Below are 20,100 nucleotides of genomic sequence, written 5' to 3'. Positions count from 1 at the left end.
AGCCCATATTATGGCTGATACTGTTATTGTATATAAGAACTAGTAGATCTGGGCGGACTAGTTATGGGTACAATGCTACTGCTGCTAATATCTTTGCTTTTGTTTTGTTTTTTAATTAAGGCAATTAAAAAGGGTGTTGCAGAAGTTAAAGCATTATTTAGCTAATGTGGTTTGTCATCTAACTAGTTGGGGTTATAAGTTTCCCGTCGACCTCCCCCCTTCGCTCTAGTGTCCATGCACATACTGAACCATCAGGCCCAAATCAATTGTTTTCAGTACAGCCTACTTTGGCTCTCTAGCCAAGGTGTAGCAACTCAGCACCATGGACAGTGCTTTTAGCAACAAGTAAATCCAAAATAAATTCACTCTCTCTCTCTCACACACACACACACACACACACGAGACAGACACACACAAAGTCCCAGTGATGATGTCATCAGTAATGTCATAAATTGTGACCTCACCAGTGATGTCAGGCATTGTGACATCATCAGTGATGTCATAAGAGGTGGTGATGTCATAAAAGCAGTAGTGATAACATCAGTGTTATCATAAGAGCAAAATCAATTAGTCCCAGGGGCAGACATTGAAAGAAGTGGGAGTCTGGTTTCAGACCCCTGTTTTCAGCCATGTGGACAGCTGTATGTTGCCAGCTCCAGCACAGGTGATCCAGCATCCCTGAAGTATGCCATCAAGGAGCAGCCAGGGCTAGGCCGCGAAGCGGCCTGTGTATGGGGCCAGTTCGGCGAGCTGCAGGGCGCTGCGGCCTGCGGGCAATCTTAGGAATCGAGCGAGATGCCTAGTAAGAATATAAATACAACAGCTGTGTCAGTGGGAGGTGCTTAGGTTAGAAAAGGCCAAGCTTGAAGTGTGTAGGCCTCTTTCTCCTTCAAAGAGCTTCAAACCTCTTGTTTGAAGCACACACTGATATCTAGGGTAAGAGCTAGCTAGCCCTGTTACACAGCTCTTACGCTATGCCTTTGGATTAGAGCCCTGCCACTAACAATGCAATTCCCCATTGACGTTTTTACCTCTGCCACCATCTCTAGACACCTTAGCTGGGCAATGAAATGGAAGGTTTCGGACGATGAAAGGCCTTTCTTCAATGTGGGGTGTGTGGTAGACCCACACATTTGTATAAAATCATGTATAAAAAATGTATAAAAATGTATTAAAAATTTTTTTTTTCCAAAGGATGGTATCCACAAATTCGAACCACAATCTTGTACTCACTGCTGCTACCTGGTGGTTAAGATAGAATTAACATTGGTCCTCTGTCCCTCTGTAGGGGTTTCCAGGTGGCAGCCAGTGGGTGGCTGGGGATGTTTTCGTGTGGTGTGGCACCTGGAATTGCAATGGAGTGGTGTGTGGGGATAGTTTGGGTGTGGTCACATCAGGTTGAGATAGTGGTGTATTTGGGTAGTGTTTCTTGACCTAATTTGAGGTGTAATTATGCAATTTGTGTGTGTGTCTTGTTTATATTTCGCTCTGATTATAGCAATATGTTGAATTCAACAGCTATTTTACCAATAAAATTAGCTAGTTGTGTATATATTTTGTATCTCCGACCGTCTCCGAGTTAAAAACAGTGTGAATGCTATTCCGGAGGTCGTAAAAATCAGAATTGAAAGGTGTGCTTCGAGTTGTCTTGAATGCGGTATTAGTTCCTGCCTTTGGACACAAAATGGCTGATTTGGGTGGCATATGAAATAGGCTAATATGAGACAGAGAGAGTAGCCAGAACAGGCTGCCAGGGAGATAGATGCACAGAGGGGACTGCCTGAACCCTGAGAAGATACTGTACACACACATATATCAAGTCACTCCTGGAAGAACCATCAATATCAGCCGAATCTGTTTCTGTGTGTGGGGTTTTGTGTTAATAACACCGTGAACACTGTGTATACACTGTGAGTTAATAACACTGGGTAGTGTGTACATAAAAGATAAGTTTCAGTTCCACCCATGTACTATTTACTCTTAAGCTATTCCATCCCAAAGCTGACTTGTAAACTTGAACATGCAAGTTTATTATAAGATTCTGTGTAAAACATATCCCGGAATACAACTACAAGCTTAAGTTTTAAGTATACTTAAACTTTCTATATAAGGCAATTATACACTTACTGTAATTATCTATACAATTATACTTAGTACAAGTTTAAGCCAAATATACACAAGTCCCATTCACCTAATTCGCCTAATGTTTAATTGTATGTTTAATAAGGTACATGCTATTTGCACCTGTATGTCAAATACGTCGAATTTAAAATGTCTGAACACGTCTAACGTATGCACAATGCCTAATGTTAATTGTATGTTTAATAAGGTACATGCTATTTGCACCTGCATGTCAAATACGTCGAATTTAAAATGTCTGAACACGTCTAACGTATGCACATGACATGTGCACCTATGTGCAATGAATAAGCCACTGACTTGTCTTATCGCTATTCTGCCTTATTGCCTATTGCTGCTTAGTATTGCTTATTGATGCCTATTTCTTATTGCCTATTGCTCATTGCTTGTTGCCTATTTGTACTATGTCGTAAACGGAGTCCACAGCACAAGAATTTCACACGTGATACTTGTACCATGGAGTGACAATAAAAATCTTGAATCTTGAATCTTGAATCTTCACACATATTGTTTATTGATCCTTCTGACAAAATAGAATAAAATAAAATAAAAGGCAGATTTAATGGTAGATTAAAGTATGTATGTATGTATGTATGTATCAGAGGAGGTTTTTCCAGTGAGGCATAGGAGGATGGTCCTCCTCTATTAGATTGGGGATTTTATATAACAAGAAATATATATATATATATATATATATATATATTTTTTTTTTTTTTTTTTTTTTCATTTTTTTTTTTTTTTTAATAATAAAATATCAATCAAATGTGTTTTTTCTTATGTGCAGACGCTCATTTTTTCATTCATTATATTCTTAAAATGCTTCAACAACAGTGACCTGTAGGGCACTGATGGAAAGGAGAGCTCCATGCAGACAGGAGTCACTCTGGCCCTGGCCCCAGCCTGGGGTAGGTAGGTAAAAAAACATTCGCCCTGTGGGCTTTTATTTATTTGGTAATTTATCTAATGAAAAAATATGATTGGTTGAAAAACACTTGCAATTCACAGAGAACACGTGAGAGTGATGTGTTTTCCAACCAATCAGATTTAGCTGGAGCGGAACACGCCCTTAGCCTGGTGAAACCAGGTGAACCCTAATTAGTTGTTGATTGGATAGATTGCTAAGATTGACATTGTATTGTCCAATGCTGAATACATCTGAAAATCTTGTTGTCTACTAACATTTCCTGTCAGTAGGAAATGAAGACCTGACAGGCTAATAGATAGATTTACAGACAGTAGCACCTATATTTTCCCCTTTCTCTTTTCCTATGTTTTATATTATCAAGCAGTAAGTTAGCTCACAAGCCAGACAGTCGTTGCATTGTATTACGCGAGCGCCTCAACGAGTTTAGAGAGGGCAGCGTGGTACACGGAGGCTCACGGAGGCTCAGAAGCAAACACTGGGATAATTTAACCTCATCGGCTGCACTCGCACCGGCTACAGACAGCATGGATATGCAAGTAAGTCAATTAAGTTCGAGTTATCCGGGTCTTCTACTAAATTCGGCGTCCTTTTTCGTATTATATTGTTTTATGCTGAATAGCCCGCGATTTCCTAATAAAATGGCGATCTTAAACTCGCACATTTTTTTACTGAATTTGGCAGCGCGCAACTCGCCCCTTCCATGCAATGGAATGAAACGAAACTTGTAGCCCAGGTTGTAGGCTACAAGTAGTATGTAGTGTATGTGTAGTGAAGTAGTGAAGTGTTTTTGATTGATTTGTTCATCCATCAAACCTTTTACTGACAGACTAACTGTAGCCTAAATATCTTACTTTATTTTGAGGTGCATTACATTGCTCAGCCGTGCTTTTCGCTACGGATACTTTAAAACGAAAATGGCAGGGAGCATGACGGACATGTGCCTTTGTTGAGGTTCCAGCGCTGTGAACCCGGTACCATACCGTGACGTGAAAACACTGCAGACGACTGATTGGTCAGGGAGAATTGTGTTTACTGTATCTACTGTCAATACTGGATAGCAGTTTAGTGGGGCTTACCCTCTCTTCTGTTATTTCCATCAGTCTTGTGTTGCTGCCTTCGGCTCTGGTGAAATAAAATCGATCTCCTTGCTCAGCTTTAACATGACTGGTTTTCAATTGTTTTGAGAGAAAAAGTCCGCTCCTCGGGAAGCCCTTTGAGTTGTGTGTAACGTCAGCTCCACTAGGCCGCAGGCGGGGGTTTAGCGAAGCCGCGGTCTTGCCTGGTGAGTTGCCACCGGGGAAGTGGCTTCACTTCTCCCCGTAGCGTGACTCCCGTCCCTCGCGCAGCGCATGCCTGTGCGTTTGAGTAACAAAAAAGTGATATCCATTCTCCTGGCCGATTGTCACATTTGCCCATGTCCACTGTAGTGTAGGTCATTTAGAGGCACCAGTATTCCAGTTGAAAAGTACCGTGTATGGATTTAATTTTAACCTTATACGTTATAGCCTACTTGGGCTATGGGCGGAGGGCAGATATGCCGTCGCTATGACGACCAGGTGTGGGCGGAGGTGAGTAAACTTGCTATGGAAACAGAGTCTATCAAGTAGAGACGAGTAAGACCAGGTCGAGTAGAGCTGTACTGTGCTGTTATATGTGGTGGAAATGAGCCATATGTGTCGCTTCTCTGCCCATGCAGCACTAGCGTGCCAACCAAAAATGTGAGATTGGGGTTAAAATCATTTGAAAACGTGCTTCAGGAAGTTAAACAGTGCCCTTGTATATTCATATCAGCAGCCGGCAAAGTGGACAGAGCTGACAAATGGTTTTTAGGAGTAGAAAAAAGAACACATTTAAAATCAGCACATTTTAATAACATTCAAGCATTCATATTGACTTAAATATTTTGTTCACATAAAAACGTGTGTAGAAGGAAAATAAAAAAATACATATATTTCCTATCTATCCCTTGCTGCCACTGGAAAAAAATAAAAATACAAAAATAAAATTAATTCCCTACCGACCCATCACCTCAACTGACAACCAACAGGAACCAAACTTTATTTTTTTAGGCCCCATCCTCAATAGCCAATCAGCCTCCTGTCAATATGTCAATATGATGTCGGTAATAACGTCACTGCCGAGGCTATGACGTGGCAGTACAGCCATGCTCAGCGTGTCATCCTCCTCTTTCCCTGATCCTTCACCTCAATGTTCGCTGTACCTGAGCTGATCGTATCCCATCCTCTGAAGCTGTGTTTCGCCCCACCCACCTCCCCAGTCCACCACCAACGTCTTGACTCCTGAAGAATTCCCTACGGGGGGGGATTCCCTATCCTAGTCTGAGCAGATGCCCTCCTCTCTCACCACGAGAAGAGAGGCATCTTACCACGGAGACATTTCAGATTAGGGTCATGTATTCTATGCCACATTAGATATATCTGATATGGCTGGAATCTGTGTACCAGTAGAATGTCTCTATAATAACAAGGATCATAGGTGTCTAGTTTCTTAGAGGGGAGGGGCAGTCCTCTACTCTTGACAGCCATATGTGAAACAGGTGCGAGTCCTGCTTTGGCCATACATATCCCCATGTAAACATCATCAATGGGAAGAATGGTAATGGACTTGGACATGTTGTATATGACCAAGGCTGTATAGCCAGACAGGAGGAAGCCTCCACCCGCACAGTAAGGGGGGTATGAGTCTGACTTGTGCACCTGTACAGGGATATAGTACTTGCTCCTTCGGTCTCGACTGGGTCCCGCATGCTGGATCAGATCGCCGGCAAAGAGGTGTTTGCTACCGTTATTGTTGTTTTGGCTTTGGAGATAGTCCACCATTTTGTCTGTGTTGGCAAAGACGTCATCATCACCATTTAGGAGGAAGCGAGCCTGCGGACAGTTCCTCTCCATCCATTCCAGGAAGAGTATTTGCTTCAAGGTGAGGTTGAAGAAGGAGTCATGGAAGTCCCATTGCAGAATGTCATTGTGTTCACGGTGCTCCAGCTCCAGGAGCTTGTTCAGTCTCTGCTTCTCGAATCCGGCACCTGCCGTTCCTGAGATGAAGATCTTCCTGATCCACACACCATTGTGTAATCTCTCGTTGGCCCAGGTTTTGCGCAGGACTTCTCGCTGGTCGTAGTTCTCCGGGGAACTTTTAATGACCAGCAGAAGGAAGACTTCCACAGATTTATCAGCTCCTCCACATTTGTCAGGAACGTCCAGCAGCATGGGGAAATGGCGACAGTGACGGTGGTAGAGGAAGTCTTGGATGTGACCGGGAAGAGAGGTGAAGCCTGTGATGTTGGCTGCAGACATATTTTGTTGACAACTTGGCCAGGAATAAACATAGGAGCTCCTAATGGTGGCTGGCCTGTTTTGACCGCTATCCTTTCTCACATATACCTGGAGGTGGTTGGTTACATGGTCAGCATCATCCATCCAGAGATAGACGACCAAGAAGAAAGCTCCAGTCAGCAGAAAAGTCATTGCCCTCTTCGGTTTCATCCTCGATACTCTGCAGCTGCAAAACAAAACCATGTTTTCATGTCAACTGTTAAGCTGGGGTCAGGTGGTCTACGTGCAGACACTTGGTGGCCAAGGTAACTAGGAGCTTGAAGCGGTCGATAACTGGAAATGCTGTAGCGCTTGATAAAGTGGATCTGCAGGATTCGAAGCTGGGGAAACTATGAACGAACTGCCGAGGGTCAGCGGAGCCAATTCTTATAGGGCCTGAACGTGACATCACATTGCGTTATGACCTCATCAGTGATGTCATAATGTGGAGTTGTTTGTACGACATCAGTCCGGAGGGAACATCCGAAATATGACATCATTCATCACTGTCGACATCGTAGTAGGAATGATGACATCATCTAACAGTACCCCTCCCTCTACATGGCGCCCAGCCAGATGCAAGGAAATCCCGAATGAGCGTAGCGTCAAGGATGAATCGGCGAGGAACCCAACAGCGCTCCTCGGGGCCGTGCCCCTCCCAATCCACCAGATATTGAAAACCGCAACCCCTGCGTCGCATGTCCAGCCGCCGCCGGACCGTGTAGGCAGGGTGGTCGTCGACTAACCGAGGCGATGGGGGAGCCGCTGGGATACGTGGAAGCAGGCAGAATCAGGCGGACAGCAGCGGGGTTCACAACCCGCTCAATAACAAAAGGTCCGATAAAACGGGGTGCAAGCTTCCTGGATTCCACTCTCGAGGGGATGTTCCGACATGAGAGCCACACCCTCTGACCCGGGGCGTAGGTTGGAGCTGGGGTACGGTGGCGGTTTGCCTCAAATGTGCCTGCATGGAAGTCACCGCAACCTCCTCCTCCCGGGAGGGAAACAAGGGGGGCTGAAAACTGAAGCGACACTCAATGGTGACATGCCGGAGGAGGCGTTGGGACGCGTATGACGGGCGTACTCAGTCCACGGCAACTGTGAACTCCAGTGGGACGCGTGGACATCACTGACTCCCTACGACCTTCCCATCCCTAGCTACAGTCCCTTTTCCCTAGCCCCGCCCTCTTTCTTGACCCCAACCCCCCCCACCCCCTCATATGACCCATATCCCCCTGGCCCCTCCCTGTACCCACCCCTCGAACCACGACTCTCTATGACCTTCCTATCCCTAGCTATGGCCCCTTTTCCCTAGCCCCAGCCGTTTCCCTCACCACGCCCCCTCCCGTCAGATGTTTAAAGAATCAAATTGTACATTATCTGCTTTATTTTAGCATTCAAAAGTAGCACGAGCCCCCTTCCTGGCTATTCATTGGCTACTGAGTCACACATTTTGGTCATCCGCTGATGCTACTCTCATACTAGATTGCGGCAGTTTAGATACAGCAGGCATTAATACGCTACACTAGCAAGACTACAACGTGAGAATCAGGTTCTACACACATCGGCTAGCAAAACATAGCCTATCCCTGGATGTCATGATGGACAAGTTTGGAAGTTTGGACAGAATTGCATCATTTCCCCCCGCAGCGCTACCTTTTTTCTCTCTCCCTCTGCACGGCAGAGCGACAGACAGGTAGGATGATTCAACAGCCTCTATCCCAAGCTTGCCCAGAATGACGTGCCGAACAAAAGGCTATATTTCCTGCTGCAAAGTCGATCTCTGAGAAGAATACTAGAGGAATAAATGCATTCGAAACATATTGATCCAGAGGAGAGAATTGTAGCCTATTTTGTAGCCTACCTTTCCTCTGCAGTAGGCAGCAGCACTGTGCTCCAAACCGCGCTGGAGCTTCTCCCCATGTTTAGAACGTGATTAAGCGGTTTATTGAGTCATGTCTAGCAGGGTAACTGCGGCGGACGGTCGGAGACCTGATTCTACGGTTATAATCCGCAGTTCATGTTTAGAAGAGGCTTATGACAGGGGCTCAAAACTACGGTATAACAACTTTTTTGTAATCGGTCAATTGTGCCCGATTACATATAGCCTACATGAGTGGCCTTTTCCCCCAAATAGTGATGGTTCTGTCATTCTGTGGTGTATACATTTCAGATCTGACGCTTGCAGTGCGCTATCCACTTTTTTGAATGCCCCACTGTAAAAAATAATTGTGGGTACAAGGTCCGGTTTAACGTGACTTATTGTTGCAGCTTTCCTTTGTTATAGACCAAATCAGCGGGGATGTTTACATTTACTTCCGGGTTACCCCTGGGGTCCACACATCATAATGGCGGTGAATGGCACACGCACAAACTGACGTGTTGAAGACAAAAACAGACAAAAATGGTTAGTTCGTGTTGTGTTGTTGTTTAATATTGTAGCGTTCCTGGTAACTCATGAGGCAGAGGCTTCTTGCTGGTACAGGGTTCTTTATTATCAGTTAGTTATATTACAACTCTCAGCGGTTGTCACGCTCATAGCTAGCAGCATTCCCTCTAGGCAGTGTGTGGAGACTGACCGCGCATGCTCAGTCTCCCCCCGGAAGTATCCCCAACAGCATAGTGTTCCCCAATAACACTCCCACACATCAGTTCCTATCTGTAGTCGAGACACTACCATTGCTCACCACTGTATGTGTAACACTGATTCGCTACATACTCCCCGCCCAACAATAAGGTCAACGCCCACGTTGATACCACATCACACACCCCCCTGTACCAAAACACACCCAACATCTTTTCTTTCTTTTTAACAGCTTCTTTGTTTTTTAACCACATTTTATGTCACCACATTTTATGTTTCACTCTCATGCTTTTCCCACATCTCCTCCCCCACAATATCTCATGCCATGCACATCATTTACTTTCTGTTACAACATTTCCAACCCACATCTCCTTTTTTTTTTTTTTTTTTACTCAAAGTCCCCCAAGTGTCCCATTAAACACAGTCCTCACACTCCCTGTAGTATCTCCACACGTCCTCCTCGTGTCCGGCCCAGTAGAAAAGTGCACTAACATTGCGGAGCATCTTCTCAGGCTCGTCATGTCCCGTACGGCCCCTGTGCGCCCACCGCACAACCAACCCCCGCAAGTATCTGGGCACAACCGTCTGCTTCCCCTTAAACCCGTGCCCTGTTCTCCCCAACAGCCCATCTTCATCCAGCCGCAGGTCGGAAAACATGTTCCACAGTTCTTTCGTGGCACCGGAAAACATGTGAGTCTCCCCCACGGGGGGCCGGCGTCCGGCCGCCACCCACGCAAGCACCGGACCGATCTCCGCGTCCTCCGCCTGCCTGCGTTTCCACTCCCCCACGTCGACATCCATGATGGTCATGTCGTCGTCCTCCAGGTCCACATCTGCACAGTCCCCCTCGTCTTGCCCTCGCTCGTCCTCCCGTCCCCCTCCCCCAGGGGGCGGCGTGTTCAGGACAGCAGGGGGAACACAACCGGCCTCGATCTCCACCTCGGCTTTCCGCCCAGCAATCGTGGGGCCCGCAGTGCAGTTTCTGGCCAAGTGTTCAGGCGAACGGCACGTCCAGCAGAGTCTCACCTGCCCACCGCCCGCACGTCTCTCCTCTCCCGCCGTCCCCCGGTCCCCGACAGCCCCTCGACACTCTCTGGCCAGGTGTCCAATCGCACCGCATGCCCAGCAGGCTCCCTGCTGTCCATGTCGTTGTCCCGCGCACCTGGTCTGTTCCCCGGGACCGCTGCGACACCCTCTCGCCAAGTGCCCCGGTCTCCCACATGTCCAACACAGTCTCCCCTGCGGCTCCGCGTGGGGCCCGTGCTCAACTGTGACGCGGTATACAGTGATGTTGTTAACGTTAGGCCGCTCCCCTGGAACGGTGGGAGGGTGGCCCATCTGGACTACTGGCCCCCCTGCAAATGTCAATGTGCTTTTTCCTAGGTCTACTGTGCATTTATTCAGCGTTAAGTAGTCTTCCCCCAGGATGCAGGGCCCCGCCATTTCTACCACCCACACCGGAAAGTCCACTGTCTGTCCCCCCACTGTTATCATCACGTGTCCCCTCCCCCTCATTGGCATCAACTCACCGGATACTGTTCTTAGCAGCTGTGCTGCTGGCTGCTCCAGGCGCGTCCCCTCGGGCATCATGTTGACGTTCACCAGCGTTGCCGTACACCCCGTGTCCACCAGGGCGGCGCAGTATCTCCCCTGTAGGTAGACTGGAACATGGCAGCCGTTCATCGCGCGCGGCCCGCTCTGCATGCTGACAGCTCCGGCGATGTCGTCTACTTCGGGGAACGACGGAGCCCCACCTCCCCGTTGCTGTCGATGGGCTCCCTCCCGCGATGACGTGGCTACGGGGAATATGACATCGGGGACCCGTCTCGCCCCTTCTAGACGGGCCCCGTGTCGTTTCCCTGGTTCCACGCTCCTCCGCGGCACTCTCTGGCCCGATGTCCGGGGCGTCCACAGGTCCACATGGCCCCGGGCCCCCTGGGCCAGGTATTGTCTCGTGGGGTGGGCTGCAGGGTCGCGCTTCGGAGCAGTTGTTCTTTTAACTGCTGCACCGACTCGGACAGTTCTCTCACCATGTTGCCTTGTTTCGTCAACGCCATCTTCCATGCTGGCTCTTCTTGCAGCGGGCTCTCCGCCGCCATTCCCACCACAAGGGGGGCTCCCCCCGCGTCGCTGTCCATGGCCCAGCCCTCCACTGTCTCTCTTTCCAACGCCAGCTCCAGCGCTACTCCTAGTGTCTTTGGCCGTTGCAGCATTACTTGATCTCTTAGGCCTCGCGGCGCGATTGCCTGGATGAAGTAATTTCGGGCTAACTCATCCCGTGATTCTGGTGGCAGCCGGCTGTATACGCGCCGGCTGAGGATCTCCATGTCTGTAGCCAGCGCCCGCAGCGACTCCCCTGGTCGTCTATGCCTGTTACACAGTTCCACGACCATGATGCCTTCTTCTTTGCACTGTCCGAAACGCCTCCTCAGGGCCGCCATCACAACGTCTAAGTCTTTTGTATCTGCCATTGCCGCCACACATGTTATAGCTTCGCCCTCGAGTGACAACACCAGGTGACTGGCTCTCTCCTCCCTCGACCAGCCATTCATGTCTGCTGCTACGTTAAACATTGTGCAATATGGCTCCCACTCGCCTTTACCTTGAATTTTGGCGGGGTGGTTTCCTTTCTTCCTCGCCGCCCGCTGTCCTTTGTCGCCTCGACCCGTGTCCCGTCTTTGTCCCCGGCTCGCAGGCTAGCTCCGCTGGGCTGCGGCACAGCCTCCATGGCTACAGCGGCAATGTCAACCCGCTCGGTCTTCACTCTCACCAGCTCCGGTTTTTCCGCTCCTTCTCCCGCCTCGCTAGCTTGTCTGCTAGCCTCCTTGAGCCGCGGAGTAGCTTCCGTGGCTACGGTGATAGCGCCGTCTAGCTCGGATTTTATCATCACCAACCCCAGGCTTTCTGCTGCTATCCCCGCTTGGATCTCTGTGGTAGCGGCCGCGTCTACCCAGTCATCTCCCTCTTCGGATGCTTGGTAGTCTGCTCCGGCTCTTTCTTTTCCCGCCTCTCGTTTGAGTCTTTTGCGCTCTTTCTTCAGGAACTTGTTAACCATCTCGCCGATTCTGGAGGCAATATTCACAGTTTAAACTTCTGACGCCAGTGTAGCGTTCCTGGTAACTCATGAGGCAGAGGCTTCTTGCTGGTACAGGGTTCTTTATTATCAGTTAGTTATATTACAACTCTCAGCGGTTGTCACGCTCATAGCTAGCAGCATTCCCTCTAGGCAGTGTGTGGAGACTGACCGCGCATGCTCAGTCTCCCCCCGGAAGTATCCCCAACAGCATAGTGTTCCCCAATAACACTCCCACACATCAGTTCCTATCTGTAGTCGAGACACTACCATTGCTCACCACTGTATGTGTAACACTGATTCACCTCAATATCATTCATAACAACTGTAACTGACCGCTTATCTTCTTTGCTGCTCCAGTTTCTTCCCCACATAATTTACACCCTTTCCTTTCGCAATTATTGTAGTGTCCACTAGGTGGCAGCCTCCTCTTACACTCTAGTCTGGTTGGTCTGTGTAGATGACCAGGAAATCCCCACTGATTAGCCTCATCTCTTCCACCTGTTGAGTCAGCAGCTGGCTGCATTTCTTATTTAACTGTTGGGCATACTGTGCTCTGGTAATGCCGACTTTCTCCCCCGAAGCAAGACAGAGTAACATGACTGAAAGCCCTGAGGTATGTTGTGCAAATTGTAAAACTGTATTACGGGAGTTTTGTGCTGGGGATTTAAGCCAATGGTGACTCTTGTTTTGGTTGTATTTGTTGGTGTGCACCTACGGCAGGGGCGTTGGAAGTACTTTTAGGTAGGGGGTGCTGCCACCGATTCAACATTGGGGGGGACGGCTGCCGGCGCCCATAGGGCGGCGGAAAATTTGGCGGCGACCGAAGGTCTTTGTCGCCAGATTAGAGGAATATTAACATTAAGATTAGACTGTTGTGTCATTATTCAGTCACCTTTTCTCATTCACCTCCATGTCACCACTTGCTCCCACTGCTGTGTTGGAATCCTCATTCTCTCTCTCCCACCCTTTTTGGACTTTTAGCCATATTTAGAGGAATATTAAATTTTAAATTAACATTAGGATTATACTGTTGTGATGTCATTATTCAGTGTCTTCTCCTCTTATCTGCAGCATTACTCAATTTACCCTCAGGACTCAGGGACAGTGATAGCCTACCTGCTATTCCTCCCATATATCCAGGGCCGGATTAATAGTACCATGGGCCCCCGGTGCTATTCATTTTCTAAGATATTCATTTAGCCTTTTAGTCATAAAGATTATATCTTCCAGACTGAAATGTTATAACAGAAGTGGAGTATTGGCCAGAATTACATGAACATTTGGACACTTATTCAGCGGGTATTTTGCATGTTGCGTTCAGGTGCACTGTAAAAAAATTTTTTTTTTTTTTTTTTTTTTTTTTTTACATCTCTTGCCACCAGGGGGTGCTGCAGCGCCCACCGCACCGTGCTTCCAACGCCCTTGACCTACGGTATACCCAGCCAAGATGCGTCAATAAGCCCCCTGCTTAACAGCCTCGGTGAGCGGAACGAGGTATTCTGTTTGCACTTTTAGCAGGTCCAATTGTGTTGCTTTTGTGAATGTACATGTATTTTATTCGTTTATGTAGCCTATGTGGTTTGGTGGGTGGTCTATTGACTTTGTCTTGATGTCTTTTAATTCTTCTATGTATTTAGTGTGATGGTGTAGTCAACCCCATTGCTGCTTTCTATTTAGTGTTTGCACTTTATCTGTTTTGTTGCACGTTGACTGGTGATGTTTTAATTAGTTGTTTAATAAAGTTTGTATTTTAATTGTTACATTAGCTTTAATAAATTCTATGTAGGCCTACTATTGTTTATTTTTGATGTGCAGGCTGTAAATTGATATGTTTTGTATGTCCCTTTATAGTTTTCACGGTGTCAACCGTCATGCCTCCCAGTCGTGCCTGCTGGAGAAAATAAATCAATGGTTCATCAGTCGAGACTCTCTGCGTCCTGTTACTACTGCCCAGAGCTGTTACAACAACACTTTCACTAACGTTAGTGGAGAGACCAGACTAGCTAATTTACCTGTTGGACCAGACCAGACCAGAGTAGACTTGAAGCTAAATTAAATTCAGTCAGTAGCTCTGTCTGTAACGTTAGCTCTGTAGCTAACGGTAACGAGTCTGCAAAGAGTTTGACAGTTGTAAACTAACGTTATTAGCTAGCTAACACTACATAAAACAAACACAGAAGAAAGGCTAGATACGTCGGACAAGCATGTTTACCAACCATTTGAACATTTAAATTGAAAGTAGTCGGCCGAAAACGACGAGATGGTTTGACAGCATTTATTTGACAACACGCAAATTTAAACCTGCCGCCTTCCCGAAGTGGTACGCAGAAGTAATGTTGTTTACATGGTGACGTCACGGTGATTTGGTCTATACTCTGCTGAAGACCCGAATTATGAACCGGAAACTGGAGCACGTTATAAAAGTTATAAATATAGTCACGTTATAAACAACTAACCAACGCTGGGGGTCCGTATGGAAACAGTGTTAGTCGGAATGGTTAAAAGTTAAATCAATTTTGTCATTTAGTGGCGTTTTACTGCGATGTAAAGTAACTATTACGCTAGCCGCTAGCATTAGCCACAGTAGCCGACTACCCAAATGCATTACGCTATCCCAGCACCCGAACGACACGGCTGTAGGCTAGAGCAGAATGGCTCTGCTGTAAAATCCTCATAGACGTTTTTTTTTGTCAAGTTAAAACCATAGACTGTAAAACAGTCTATTACACCGGAAGTGGAAGAAGCACCCATCAGGCATCATGGCAGCTAGAAATAAGGTGGATACGCTCCCTGTGCATGTGGGCCTTTCAGTTTTGCATTAGTTTGGATTGTGTTTTGCTGTGTAGCCCATGTTTTATATCCACCCACCCCCACGCAAATGGTTTCTCCCTAATTGGTCAAACTTCGGTTTGCTGCATTATATGGATCCCACCGGTATTGGGGGCAGGATACGCCCTGTCCAGCATTCAGGCGCCAGGATTGGCCAGGCAGGCGTCCATGCAGACTGTTCTGAGCGCACCACCTATTTTAATTTTGCCTCAAGCTGATAGCCAATTTGAGAGTGTCATGTATAATGTTAAGTCACAGCAGAAAAGGCCAGCACACAAAAAAGTCCTTTCAAATGTTTAATATACCTGTAGTCTGAGTAGGGCAGCAGCACAGCAACAAATAGTGTTCTGAATTCTTGTCTTGAAATTATGATATGAGAGAGAGAGAGAGAGAGAGAGAGAGAGAGAGAGAGAGAGAGAGAGAGAGAGAGAGAGAGAGAGAGAGAGTCACCACCACTACCCCAACGCACACACAGGAATGAGGAAAGTCCGGAACATTTAAGAGTTTTATTTAGGTCCAAATATGAGGAAGATGAAATGCTAACTACTCAGTCACCTGTCAGTCACCACCACTACCCCAACGCACACACAGGAATGAGGAAAGTCCAGAGCGAGAGAGAGCCATCACTACCCCAACGCACACACAGGAATGAGGAAAGTCCGGAACATTTAAGAGTTTTATTTAGGTCCAAATATGAGGAAGATGAAATGCTAACTACTCAAAGATGTTCTTGGAAAAAGAAAAGGAAAGTGAAGAAGAAAGTTGAGTGTGTGTAAAGCCCTGTAAAAGGGTGATATGTGTGGAAAGAATTGATGATGCTTTCCTCAGATCAAAGTGTATTTTGTCTGAAAACAATATAACAAAATATAAAATATACTGTAGCTACATCAATAGACCATAATACATTAGCCTACTATTGGAATGTATACAGGTAAACCAGTAACTTAACATAAATTCACTCATACAATAAAACACCAGTAACTTAATATTTATATAAACTCACTCATTCAACACAACACTAGTAACTAACGTGTACATGGCCACAAGGAACTACTGTTAAAAGACCACATGAGATGCTAGTTACTGTAGCTTTTCACACTGTTCTACCAGACGCTACCGGTGGCTAACGTTAGCTTAGCCACATTAGCTTCGCTCCCCGTCTGGTAATTAACTGCATTCCTTAACAATGCACGAACGTGTCACATTACAAACAGTTTCCCGAGGGCATGCATACATTCACAAAACATACCAGACAATATCAAACGTTGCCATGAGGGATAAATACCTGTAAAAGGGCGATATGTGTGGAAAGAAGGGAATGACGATGCTTTCCTCAGATCAAAGTGTATTTTTTTGTCTAAAGAGAGGAAGCAGTGCGTCCCAAAATATCCCTCCAAGCGCCTAGGCGCCGCCTGCTGGTACCCTCCAGTAATTACTACTGTTTGTCAAACTTACGAATCCTGAGCATAGTAAAACAGAAAATGTATGCTGTTCTCAAATGATTAAACATAACTACAAAGACAATGATGAAACATGAAACACACATGAAAATGCCCACAAGATAACTGAAATCAATATAAAACAAATGCTTTGTTTTATTCTGCTATATCCAAATAATGAGTTTTTACTGCTTTTAATTATTCTAAATATATTAAATAAATAAATATTTTTTATCAATTGTTCCCATGACTGTACAGTGTTTCCCACAGGATTTTTCGGTATTTGTGGGGGCTTTGCACCCTCAGTTGAATTTTCTGCCCCCTCACTTAATTTTTTTTTTTTTTTTTTTTTTTTTTTTTTTAGAATAGTTAATCTATAAAGGCCAGTTAGGCAATGTTTGTACCTGACATGTTTCGGCTGCTGTTTCTGCAGTCTTCATCAAATTTGATCAGTTTAAGTTGATGTAGGCTACCCCCTATAAACATAGCTCTGTTGTTTCAGAATTGGCAGGGAAGCGCTATTTGCTGTGCTTTGGTTGCCACAAGGTGCAGAGCCAGATTAACACCCCCAAGGGCCCCTGGGCACTGAAGCTCCCAGGGGCCCCCCTACCCATCGTCTCCCCCCCCTCCCCATCCCCCCGAACATTACACTCGGACACAAGAAGGGGGAAAACAAGATAAAAACAAAACAAAAAATGTGTCCAAGTAAAATGTTGATTCTAAATATAACTGAATCGCTTTGCTTTGCTTTGACAAAGAAATTTTGTACATTTTAAAGTAAAATGCATGAATCTGATGCACTCTGAGAGCAAAATGAAGAGGCTAATCTTCACATTAATATCCTCTTCACTGTGCTGTGGCTTTACAACGATGAAAAAATAATTGTCTAATAAACACAGGTGCAAGCAAAACACTAATGAGGGTTTCCAAATTCCAATCATGGAAGTTTGAAGCCCTCATTAGTGTTTTGCTTGCACCTGTGTTAACCCTGCCTTTTCGACAAAAAAGACCCCGTGAGAAGGGTCTACTGTCCCAACTCCCAGGCTATGTAAATAGCCTACAGTAAGCAACACATGTGACTAAAGTGTGTAGGCTACAATAAAACAGAACAGACAGGTTGCTGATATGGGATTCATGGTTTCTGTTCAGATACTGTATCAAATGCATGGCATGTTTGTGCCTTCTTTCTTTCCTTTATTCGGATCCCCATTATAGCTTCCACAACAGTGGTTGCTAGTCTTCCTGGGGTCCACATAAAATATACATTACAATACATTTACATGCAAATACAAATACATAAAAACATGACATTTACAATACACATACAAGCATCATAAAAGTTTTAAAAATAGTAATACACATTACATTAAAGGAGGTTATCAATACAGATTATTGAATTGAGGCACAACAAGCATGGCTGATAGTGCGAGTATCATTCAGGTTCATTTGAACAAAACATTAAGAATAAGAGCAGCTTATGGAATTTATAAATGTCCTTTGTAACAGCAGTGTAGAGAAATATCTGCAAATGACATCTCAAAGACAGGATGCTGTTGAGAAATATTTGAGGCTGTCTTCAATTGTGCTAAAACAGCATTGGTAAGCTTTGTACAAAGAAGATACTGTTGCATTAATATTGGTATCCTATTTTATGGTTAAGTAGCCTATATTTGCACGCTATTGGTATTGTTATATCTTTTTTTTTACTGGGAGTAGCCTACTCACGAGTCTCTCAGGCTGCAGTCAGGGCCGTAACCAGAGTTCTGAAATAGGGGAGGTCCAGCAAGGGGAAAAAAAAACGAGTTTTTCCCCCCCCCTTTTTTAGCCATATTTAGAGTAATATATCATTCTAAATCAACATTAGGATTATACTGTTGTGATGTCATTATTCAGTATATTCTCTTTCATGTCATCACCTGCTCAGCTCTCCTGTCAACATAATTGTAACTAACAAACACAAACTGTTTTAGCCAAATTCATATCAAAATGACACCTACAAACACAGGTACACAACCCAAGCCGTACACAACACACAAAGTCATCATCGATAATAAAAAAAACATACAGAGGGACATTTATTTATTCCTGATAGGAACGATTGAAAAATAAAATAAAATATATTATGTTGTTTTTAACTTTACACGACCTCTTTTTGTTACTTATTGGGTCATGAAACTGAAACCATGCATATAGCCACCTGCATACCTGACTTCGGGAGCTTGGCAATTGGCATCATGCATGATTAGCCAGTAGCATCCCAACGTGTCACACAGGTAACATTACTTAAGAGACAGACTAGACACTTACTTTCTTGGTTGTTGCTAAAAAATCTGTCAGTGTCACTCACTGTCTGTCGTTCACTCGCTCACTGTCTCGCAGCTCGCTCACCTTCAATTATCTCGCCAGGCAGACAGACAGTCATCACTCACCACCATGCTGCTGCTCTCTCGGAATCAAGTTACCGCGGACGCGGCGTCAGATGACTTCCTGCCTGACCTGCCTTTCGTTTCAAAATAAAAGCGATCCCGTGTTTTTCATGCTTTTCCATGCAGATTGTTTTATTTTTTTCTCTGAAATATTAGGGGAGGTCCGGACCTCCCCGTGCTCATAGCTAGTTACGGCCATGGCTGCAGTAGTGTCGTTAAGTTAAGTTAACAAGCAGCTGGGTGGCAGCCGTGGCTCTCTCTCCCTCCCCCGGTCTCATGTCTCGTCTCTCTCTCCCTCTCTGTCTCTCGCTCTCTCTCTCTTTATCTCTCTTTCCCCCTCTATCTGCCTCGGTCTCTCGCGCTCTATCTCGCGCAAATGGGGGACATCTAAATAGTTTATTACGTAGAAATAAAATAAAAAAAATCATCTGGCCAGTAGGGGTTAGGGATGGGACTCGTTCATTTTTATTGATATTGATACCATTTTCGAGTCTGCTTAACGAACCAGGTCCTTATCGGGTCCACTATCGATACTTTTCTTTTGTAGTATTTTGTGGAAAGACATGACGGATATAAACACCTCCAATAAACAATAACTGCTGATGCTGTTGCTGTGCATTTATTTGAAAAGGAATAGGGCCCACATGATGACATGCAAATAGTAAAATAATATCAGCAGCACAGACATCAGCACTTAGCAACACTTTTTCCAACAATAAAGAAAATAAATGTTATTCACATACCGAGTAACTGTTATCCTTACACCACTATGATTTGTTTCCAGACTTTTCAAGATGTGCTCTGTAGGCTACTGATACTGAACCAGTGGAAACAACTATTTATTAAATTAATGGTTGTATTTTAATTTAAATATTTGCTTTGATTGAAACAAAAATCTTGGCATTAGTATTTTTTTATAGCCTATAACAAGCTGTTAGGAGTTAAACAGGTCATAATATTCCCTCTCTCAATTTTATATTGCTGTCAAAACATTTATTGTGCACTGCAAACTATTTGGGCTTATTTTTTTTTATTTTTTTACGGAATACACATTGAATATCCACACACAATATATACAATCAATGCTCTACACCCACGGTCACCTATTAGGCTACATTGCCGCCTGCCCTCCTAATATGGTCGGACAACGGTACATGTCATGACGTGTCACAGAGGAGGACGCATGGCACAAGGAACTTTCATCACTGCCTGGGACCGCATATTTTGGGATTATTTTATCAAGTGGATTATGTCAATGAACGGGACTTGCGTGGCATCCGTGGACAATGCATACCTTGGGTGGCATTTGGCTTCAGGTTTGTCTTTCACTTTGTGTAGCCAAGCTTT

At 45.3% G+C, this 20,100-nt stretch overlaps 1 long non-coding RNA gene and 1 pseudogene across 2 annotated transcripts; one reads left to right on the top strand and one right to left on the bottom strand.

The window, feature by feature from the left end:
- Window positions 1-5,367: 5,367 nt before the first annotated feature.
- Window positions 5,368-16,220, bottom strand: LOC310786493 (N-acetyllactosaminide beta-1,3-N-acetylglucosaminyltransferase 3 pseudogene; annotated as a pseudogene). The gene is made up of 2 exons (XR_014554087.1): window positions 16,174-16,220; window positions 5,368-6,586 (listed from the first exon to the last, which is right to left on the bottom strand). The product of XR_014554087.1 is annotated as an N-acetyllactosaminide beta-1,3-N-acetylglucosaminyltransferase 3 pseudogene (transcript).
- LOC310787078 lies at window positions 12,560-13,950 on the top strand. The gene is made up of 3 exons (XR_014553244.1): window positions 12,560-12,672; window positions 13,442-13,553; window positions 13,911-13,950. It is a non-coding gene; the product is annotated as an uncharacterized lncRNA (long non-coding RNA).
- Window positions 16,221-20,100: the final 3,880 nt, after the last annotated feature.

The sequence above is a fragment of the Poromitra crassiceps genome (assembly GCF_964638095.1).
Source record: "Poromitra crassiceps genome assembly, chromosome: 12".
Lineage (NCBI taxonomy): Eukaryota > Metazoa > Chordata > Actinopteri > Beryciformes > Melamphaidae > Poromitra > Poromitra crassiceps.
The sequence above is the reverse complement of the archived record's forward strand: the minus strand, read 5'-3'. Positions and strand labels throughout refer to the sequence as shown.